Here is a 10,045-nt window from a genome sequence, read left to right on the forward strand (position 1 = left end):
TACAGACAGTGTCAAGTCGGCACCGTTATACTGAATAAAATGACACCTAGGTTGATGAAATCTGTCTTGTGGCTGTTCGTTAATCTTTATTTTCAGTTTTATGTTAATGAGATTCTTGTGCCCTAAGGCAGGCTGGTGCATGTGGTGCTCTGATTATATTTTCATAATGCAGACTGCTGACAGGTCACTGCTCCCTCACTGACCTGCCCCCTAGTTTGCATAATGTTAGCCCCCCCGCCTAAAGCATACAATAAATACGGTGGGGGTCTCATGGCCATAGACCCTAAGGGTACCGTCACACAGTGCAATTTTGATCGCTACGACGGCACGATTCGTGACGTCGCAGCGTCGTATGATTATCGCTCCAGCGTCGTAGACTGCGGTCACACTGTGCAATCACGGCGCTGGAGCGATGCCGAAGTCCCCGGGTAACCAGGGTAAACATCGGGTTACTAAGCGCAGGGCCGCGCTTAGTAACCCGATGTTTACCCTGGTTACCAGCGTAAACGTAAAAAAAACCAAACAGTACATACTCACATTCCGGTGTCTGTCCCCCGGCGTTCTGCTTCTCTGCACTGTGTAAGCACCATAGCCGGAAAGCAGAGCGATGACGGAAGTGCATCTGAACAGCAAGGTGGATTGCTGTTGAGGGGAGATAGAGAGAAAAAATAAAAAAATCTATAAATCTTCAGCACAGCGAGTGTGAGCGAGCTGAGTGTGACCTGAGCGTAAGTGTGAACGGCGGTAAGTGTGTGACTTGTGATTCAGTGAAGAGGTATTTGGAAGGCCTTTAACAAATACCTGTGTGAATTGGTGTGAGTTGCTGAATTGGGAGTAGCTATATTCACAAGGTGTTAACTTAGGGTGGGCGGTCATAATCAAGGGTTTATAAGGGGCAGCTGTTTGGGGCTCAAGCCCTTTTTGGAAGTGCATCTGAACAGCAAGGTGGATTGCTGTTGAGGGGAGATAGAGAGAAAAAAAAAAAATCTATAAATCTTCAGCACAGCGAGTGTGACCTGAGCGTAAGTGTGAACGGCGGTAAGTGTGTGACTTGTGATTCAGTGACTTTGGAATCAGGGAGTTTCCAAGGGAGGAATTGCTTCTGTTTTTGTTTTTTTTAAATTAATACTTTGTATTTATTTTTAATTAAAGTTTCTGTGTGGTGCAATCCCCATTAGGAAATATGCTCCACAATTGTTAATGCCATCCAGTGTACATCTTGCCACATGTATGCAGTCCTTGACCAGCCGGTCGAGGGTGCATACTGCTGTGCGAGATGTGAGCACATTGTGCATTTGGAAGCCCAGATTTTGGATCTAAATGTGCAGCTGGCAACACTGAGATCCATAGACAATATGGAGAGGAGTCTTCTGCTCACAGAGCAGACGCTCAATGGGATAGATGAGGAGGGGGATGGTAGGATGGAGCTGCAGGACAGTGTGGCAGTTAGCTGGGTGACAGATAGAAGGCGGGGTAGAGGGAAGAGTGCCAGGGAGGCTAGTCCTGATCTGGCACACCCCAATAAGTTTGCTAAGTTGGCAGATGAGAGGGGTGCCAGTACAGGGGTAGCACTGCTGCAGCCAGGCATGTCCTCTGAAAGCCGGAGGAGTGACTGCTCCAGTAAGGAGGGAAATAGGAGAGCAGGGCAGGCCAGACAGGTGCTGGTAGTGGGGGACTCAATTATTAGGGGAACAGATAGGGCAATCTGTCACAAAGACAGGGATCGTCGGATGGTGTGCTGCCTACCTGGCGCTCGAGTCCGACACATCGCTGATCGGGTGGACAGATTACTGGGAGGGGCTGGTGAGGACCCAGCAGTCATGGTGCACATTGGCACAAATGACAAAGTTAGAGGTAGGTGGAAGGTCCTTAAAGATGATTTCAGGGAATTAGGCTGCAAGCTGAAAGCAAGGACCTCCAACGTGGTATTTTCCGAAATACTGCCTGTACCACGTGCCACGCCAGAGAGGCAACGGGAGATTAGGGAGGTTAATAAGTGGCTCAAGAATTGGTGTAGGAAGGAGGGGTTTGGGTTCCTGCAGAACTGGGCCGACTTCTCAGTTGGCTACAGGCTCTACGCTAGGGACGGGCTGCACCTCAATGGGGAAGGGGCAGCTGTGCTGGGGGAGAAAATGGTTAGAAGGTTGGAGGAGTGTTTAACCCCTTCATGACCCAGCCTATTTTGGCCTTCATGACCTTGCCGTTTTTTGCAATTCTGACCAGTGTCCCTTTATGAGGTAATAACTCAGGAACGCTTCAACGGATCCTTGCGGTTCTGAGATTGTTTTTTCGTGACATATTGGGCTTCATGTTAGTGGTAAATTTAGGTCGATAATTTCTGAGTTTATTTGTGAAAAAAACGGAAATTTGGCGAAAATTTTGAAAATTTCGCAATTTTCACATTTTGAATTTTTATTCTGTTAAACCAGAGAGTTATGTGACACAAAATAGTTAATAAATAACATTTCCCACATGTCTACTTTACATCAGCACAATTTTGGAAACAAATTTTTTTTTTGCTAGGAAGTTATAAGGGTTAAAATTTGACCAGTGATTTCTCATTTTTACAACAAAATTTACAAAACCATTTTTTTTAGGGACCACCTCACATTTGAAGTCAGTTTGAGGGTTCTATATGGCTGAAAATACCCAAAAGTGACACCATTCTAAAAACTGCACCCCTCAAGGTGCTCAAAACCACATTCAAGAAGTTTATTAACCCTTCAGGTGTTTCACAACAGCAGAAGCAACATGGAAGGAAAAAGTGAACATTTAACTTTTTAGTCACAAAAATGATCTTTTAGCAACAAATTTTTTATTTTCCCAAGGGTAAAAGGAGAAACTGGACCCCAAAAGTTGTTGTCCAATTTGTCCTGAGTACGCTGAAACCTCATATGTGGGGGGGAACCACTGTTTGGGTGCATGGCAGGGCTCGGAAGGGAAGGAGCTCCATTTGACTTTTTGAATGAAAAATTAGCTCCAATCTTTAGCGGACACCATGTCGCGTTTGGAGAGCCCCTGTGTGCCTAAACATTGGAGCTCCCCCACATGTGACCCCATTTTGGAAACTAGACCACCCAAGGAACTTACCTAGATGCATATTGAGCACTTTGAACCCCCAGGTGCTTCACAAATTGATCCATCAAAATGAAAAAGTATTTTTTTTCACAAAATTTTTATTTTTGCCTCACTTTTTTTCATTTTCACATGGGCATCAGGGTAAAATGGATGCTAAAATTTATTGGGCAATATCTCCTGAGTACACCGATACATCACATGTGGGGGTAAACCACTGTTTGGGCGCACGGCAAGGCTCGGAAGGGAAGGAGCGCCATTTGACTTTTTGAATGAAAAATTAGCTCCAATCTTTAGCGGACACCATGTCGCGTTTGGAGAGCCCCTGTGTGCCTAAACATTGGAGCTCCCCCACATGTGACCCCATTTTGGAAACTAGACCACCCAAGGAACTTACCTAGATGCATATTGAGCACTTTGAACCCCCAGGTGCTTCACAAATTGATCCATCAAAATGAAAAAGTACTTTTTTTTCACAAAATTTTTATTTTTGCCTCACTTTTTTTCATTTTCACATGGGCATCAGGGTAAAATGGATGCTAAAATTTATTGGGCAATATCTCCTGAGTACACCGATACATCACATGTGGGGGTAAACCACTGTTTGGGCGCACGGCAAGGCTCGGAAGGGAAGGAGCGCCATTTGACTTTTTGAATGAAAAATTAGCTCCAATCTTTAGCGGACACCATGTCGCGTTTGGAGAGCCCCTGTGTGCCTAAACATTGGAGCTCCCCCACATGTGACCCCATTTTGGAAACTAGACCACCCAAGGAACTTACCTAGATGCATATTGAGCACTTTGAACCCCCAGGTGCTTCACAAATTGATCCATCAAAATGAAAAAGTACTTTTTTTTCACAAAATTTTTATTTTTGCCTCACTTTTTTTCATTTTCACATGGGCATCAGGGTAAAATGGATGCTAAAATTTATTGGGCAATATCTCCTGAGTACACCGATACATCACATGTGGGGGTAAACCACTGTTTGGGCGCACGGCAAGGCTCGGAAGGGAAGGAGCGCCATTTGACTTTTTGAATGAAAAATTAGCTCCAATCTTTAGCGGACACCATGTCGCGTTTGGAGAGCCCCTGTGTGCCTAAACATTGGAGCTCCCCCACATGTGACCCCATTTTGGAAACTAGACCACCCAAGGAACTTACCTAGATGCATATTGAGCACTTTGAACCCCCAGGTGCTTCACAAATTGATCCATCAAAATGAAAAAGTACTTTTTTTTCACAAAATTTTTATTTTTGCCTCAATTTTTTTCATTTTCACATGGGCATCAGGGTAAAATGGATGCTAAAATTTATTGGGCAATATCTCCTGAGTACACCGATACATCACATGTGGGGGTAAACCACTGTTTGGGCGCACGGCAAGGCTCGGAAGGGAAGGAGCGCCATTTGACTTTTTGAATGAAAAATTAGCTCCAATCTTTAGCGGACACCATGTCGCGTTTGGAGAGCCCCTGTGTGCCTAAACATTGGAGCTCCCCCACATGTGACCCCATTTTGGAAACTAGACCACCCAAGGAACTTACCTAGATGCATATTGAGCACTTTGAACCCCCAGGTGCTTCACAAATTGATCCATCAAAATGAAAAAGTACTTTTTTTTCACAAAATTTTTATTTTTGCCTCAATTTTTTTCATTTTCACATGGGCATCAGGGTAAAATGGATGCTAAAATTTATTGGGCAATATCTCCTGAGTACACCGATGCATCACATGTGGGGGTAAACCACTGTTTGGGCGCACGGCAAGGCTCGGAAGGGAAGGAGCGCCATTTGACTTTTTGAATGAAAAATTAGCTCCAATCGTTAGCGGACACCATGTTGTGTATGGAAGGTATGTAGTGTATGTCAGGTTGGTGTGTGTGGTGTAGTATTCACCACACACACATACACCAACCTGATGTACACTATACCACACTACACACCAACCTGACGTACACTACGCCATACACACCAACCTGACACACTATGTCAGGTTGGTGTGTGTGGTGTAGTGTATGTCAGGTTGGAGTGTGGTGTACTGTACGTCAGGTTGGGGTGTGTGGTGTAGTGTACACCACACACACACACCAACCTGACGTACATTATACCACACCACACACCAACCTGATGTACACTACGCCGCACACACCAACCTGACACACTACGTCAGGTTGGTGTGTGTGGTGTAGTGTATGTCAGGTTGGGGTGTGGTGTACTGTACGTCAGGTTGGGGTGTGTGGTGTAGTGTACACCACACACACACACCAACCTGACGTACATTATACCACACCACACACCAACCTGATGTACACTACGCCGCACACACCAACCTGACACACTACGTCAGGTTGGTGTGTGTGGTGTAGTGTATGTCAGGTTGGGGTGTGGTGTACTGTACGTCAGGTTGGGGTGTGTGGTGTAGTGTACACCACACACACACACCAACCTGACGTACATTATACCACACCACACACCAACCTGATGTACACTACGCCGCACACACCAACCTGACACACTACGTCAGGTTGGTGTGTGTGGTGTAGTGTATGTCAGGTTGGGGTGTGGTGTACTGTACGTCAGGTTGGGGTGTGTGGTGTAGTGTACACCACACACACACACCAACCTGACGTACATTATACCACACCACACACCAACCTGATGTACACTACGCCGCACACACCAACCTGACACACTACGTCAGGTTGGTGTGTGTGGTGTAGTGTATGTCAGGTTGGGGTGTGGTGTACTGTACGTCAGGTTGGGGTGTGTGGTGTAGTGTACACCACACACACACACCAACCTGACGTACATTATACCACACCACACACCAACCTGATGTACACTACGCCGCACACACCAACCTGACACACTACGTCAGGTTGGTGTGTGTGGTGTAGTGTATGTCAGGTTGGGGTGTGGTGTACTGTACGTCAGGTTGGGGTGTGTGGTGTAGTGTACACCACACACACACACCAACCTGACGTACATTATACCACACCACACACCAACCTGATGTACACTACGCCGCACACACCAACCTGACACACTACGTCAGGTTGGTGTGTGTGGTGTAGTGTATGTCAGGTTGGGGTGTGGTGTACTGTACGTCAGGTTGGGGTGTGTGGTGTAGTGTACACCACACACACACACCAACCTGATGTACATTATACCACACCACACACCAACCTGATGTACACTACGCCGCACACACCAACCTGACACACTACGTCAGGTTGGTGTGTGTGGTGTAGTGTATGTCAGGTTGGGGTGTGGTGTACTGTACGTCAGGTTGGGGTGTGTGGTGTAGTGTACACCACACACACACACCAACCTGACGTACATTATACCACACCACACACCAACCTGATGTACACTACGCCGCACACACCAACCTGACACACTACGTCAGGTTGGTGTGTGTGGTGTAGTGTATGTCAGGTTGGGGTGTGGTGTACTGTACGTCAGGTTGGGGTGTGTGGTGTAGTGTACACCACACACACACACCAACCTGACGTACATTATACCACACCACACACCAACCTGATGTACACTACGCCGCACACACCAACCTGACACACTACGTCAGGTTGGTGTGTGTGGTGTAGTGTATGTCAGGTTGGGGTGTGGTGTACTGTACGTCGGGTTGGTGTGTGTGTGTGGTGTTGTGTATATCAGCCTGGTGTGGGTGAGTTCTGTAGTGGAATATCAGGATGTGGCTAGTCCACGGACGTGTGATGAATTCTGAAGCATTCATTCAAACACAGTGCCGGTTTGTCGGGACACGTTTCACATTGGAAACGAGATTCCCTTCTTATCCCCCTTTTATAGCACACCCGACACCTTTTTTTTGCTCTCCCCTCACAGGGAAAATGTTGCCCTGGTACCATACGGGATCCTTGAGTTCCAGGGGTGCTGGGGCCCGCTCCTTCCACGCCTCCAATCAGGGCCTTTATCACCGCCTCCTGGAACTGAAGGAAGGTGTTGTTGGTCTGACCTGCACATCGTGATAGCACGTATGCATTATACAGTGCCATTTGTACGATGTGCACAGCCAGTTTTTTATACCACACATTCGTCTTCCGCATGGCACTATAGGGCTGGAGGACTTGATCAGAAAGATCAACTCCCCCCATGTGTTTGTTGTACCCCAGGGCACAGTCCGGTTTGTGGACCTGTGCTGGGGTACCTCGAATGGTGGTGGCCGTGGTGCCGGGACCATGGATTGTGGTCAAGAAAAAGACGTCCCTTTTGTCTTTGAACTTGACCGCAAGCATGTTGCCGCTACATTGGGCCCGGCTCTCACCCTTTGGGAGAACCTGCTCAATTAGCGACAAAGGGAGACCCCTCTTGTTTCTGCGCACAGTACCGCAAGCGACGGTAGCTCTGGCAGAGAGGGATTGAAAGAGTGGGATGCTTGTATAAAAGTTATCAACGTACAGATGGTAACCTTTATCAAGCAGTGGGTGAACCAAATCCCACACTATTTTTCCTATCGCCACGACAGCACCCACAACGAGAGAGGGGATCCGCCCACCTTCCGGACAGGAACCTACAGGTTAAAAAAGGGCGGCCCCCCCTCGCCCTCCAGTTTGGGTTCCTGTCCGGACGGCGGGAGCCTACAGGTCAGCTTACCCAGGTCCGCCAAGCCTCTGTGCGGTGTCCGGGTGAGAACGGCAGAGTCGGGGGCCTGGAAGCAGCGTCGGGGGAGGTTCTGTGTTCAGCCTCCCCCCTCGTCTGGCAGGGACCGGCTCGGTGGAGAGAGCGGTCGTAGTGGCGTTCCCGGGGGAAGGCACGCCGCCCCGGGTCGACCACGCGCGCAGGACGCTGGAAAGATGTCGGCGCTTGTGACCCGGAAGTAGATGAACGACTTCCGGAGGAGGCCGGGAGGAAGAGCGCGGGACCTTTGAAAAGAAGGCAGCGCTTGGTGAGTAGTGTGCGGCAGCATGTCTTCTACAGGAGACGCCGAACACCGACCGTTAGGTGAGCAAAGGAGCAGCAGCAGATCTCACGCAGGAGATGTGGCACGCGGGCAGCAGGACCCTGGCACGTCACGTCGCATCTCACCCCCTCAAAAACCGGTACTTTATTGTTTCATCAGCAGTGGTGAGTTTTTATATTGAACCATTGACTGATACAGATTGTCCCCTGTATTATGTTTTCTTATAGGGAAAAAAGACCTCAAAATCCAAACATAAGCAATGTGCGCTATGCACGGAGCCACTACCTGACACCTATCTAAAAAAGCTATGTCAGTTGTGTATATGCCGCACGTTAGAGGAAGAAGCTCCCCTCCGTGTATCAGATTTAAGGGAAGTAATTAGGGAGGAAATAAAATCATCCCTTAAAACCAAGCGGCATGAAAAAATTAGCATGGAGGTGATATCTGATTCCAGCCCTTCATTACAAGAGGGCGAGTGCTCGGACACCTCATCATCGGCCTCCTCGGACGAGGAAGGAAGACCTTGTTTCTCCACAGAAAATATGGACGCTTTAATTAAAGCAGTCCGTACAACGATGGGGGTGGCAGAGAGCAAAGAGCCAAAAACCACCCAGGAGATCATGTTTGCAGGACTAAACCAGAGGAATCGTAAAGCCTTCCCCGTGGTTGAGACCATTAAAGATTTAGTCAGACGGGAATGGGACAAACTGGATAAGGGGTTCTTACCTTCGGCTGCAAAAAGGAGGTATCCCTTTGAAGATGACACCTTGTCTCAGTGGGTAAAAATCCCGAAAGTGGATGCGGCAGTAGCCTCTACTTCAAAAACTGCCTCACTACCATTAGAAGATGTGGGACTCCTTAAGGATCCCTCAGATAGAAAGGCTGACATGCTTCTTAAAAAAGTGTGGGAAGCATCATCAGGAGCCTTTAAACCTGCAATCGCAGGCACCTGTACGGCAAGGTCAATCATGGTCTGGGTGACGCAGCTAGAAGAACAACTTAAATCAAAAACACCTAGGGATAAGTTGTTGAACTCCCTGTCTCAGGTCAGAGAAGGAGCGGCTTACCTTGCAGATGCCTCAATCGACTCCCTGAAATTAGCTGCGAGATCGGCGGGGCTCTCAAACGCAGCCCGAAGGGCGCTTTGGCTAAAGTCTTGGAAGGGAGATGCCCAGGCTAAAGCCAAGTTGTGCTCTATTCCGTGTAGGGGTGAGTACCTGTTCGGCTCGGTGCTGGATGACATACTTGCAAAGGCGGAAGATAGAAAGAAGGGATTTCCTAAAGCATTTAATCCCACTTTTAGGAACGCCTTCCGGAGACGCATGCCCTTCAGGAAGTTCCAGTCAGACCAGCAGGGATATAATCGTGACTGGGAGTCGTCGGATCAGAAAAAGAAAGGTGGATACTATAAAAACCCTTCATCTTTCTCAAGACGGAGACGCAGATAGAGCAGGTCTGCCAGTAGGTGGAAGATTAAAGTTCTTCTCAGCAGAGTGGCAGAAGATAACATCTAGTGCCTGGATAATGGGGGTAGTCGGGGCAGGCTTGAGATTAGAATTTTTGAAGACTCCCCCAGATCGTTTTATTGTAACATCACTAGACACTCTGGCCCAACAACAGGCCTTAGAGTTAGAGATTCAACAATTACTGACAAAGCGAGTCATTGAAGAAGTACCAAGAGATCAGGAGAAGACTGGCTTTTATTCTCCGCTGTTCTTAATCTCTAAGCCTGATGGGTCCTTTAGGACCATTATAAATTTACGCAGATTGAATGAATATCTTCAGTACCGCGCCTTTAAAATGGAATCCATCAGATCAACAACTAAGCTTTTGTTTCCTAGGTGCTACATGTCAGTGTTGGATCTAAAAGATGCGTATTACCATCTTCCAGTTCACCGGGATCATCGGCAATTCCTCAGGATGGCTGTATGGGTAAACCATCAGATTAAGCATTTCCAGTTCTTAGCAATGCCCTTTGGCCTATCCATGGCTCCTAGAATTTTTACAAAGATTGTGTCAGAAGCAATGGC

Source organism: Ranitomeya variabilis, chromosome 5 (genome assembly GCF_051348905.1).
Source record: "Ranitomeya variabilis isolate aRanVar5 chromosome 5, aRanVar5.hap1, whole genome shotgun sequence".
NCBI classification, from domain to species: domain Eukaryota; kingdom Metazoa; phylum Chordata; class Amphibia; order Anura; family Dendrobatidae; genus Ranitomeya; species Ranitomeya variabilis.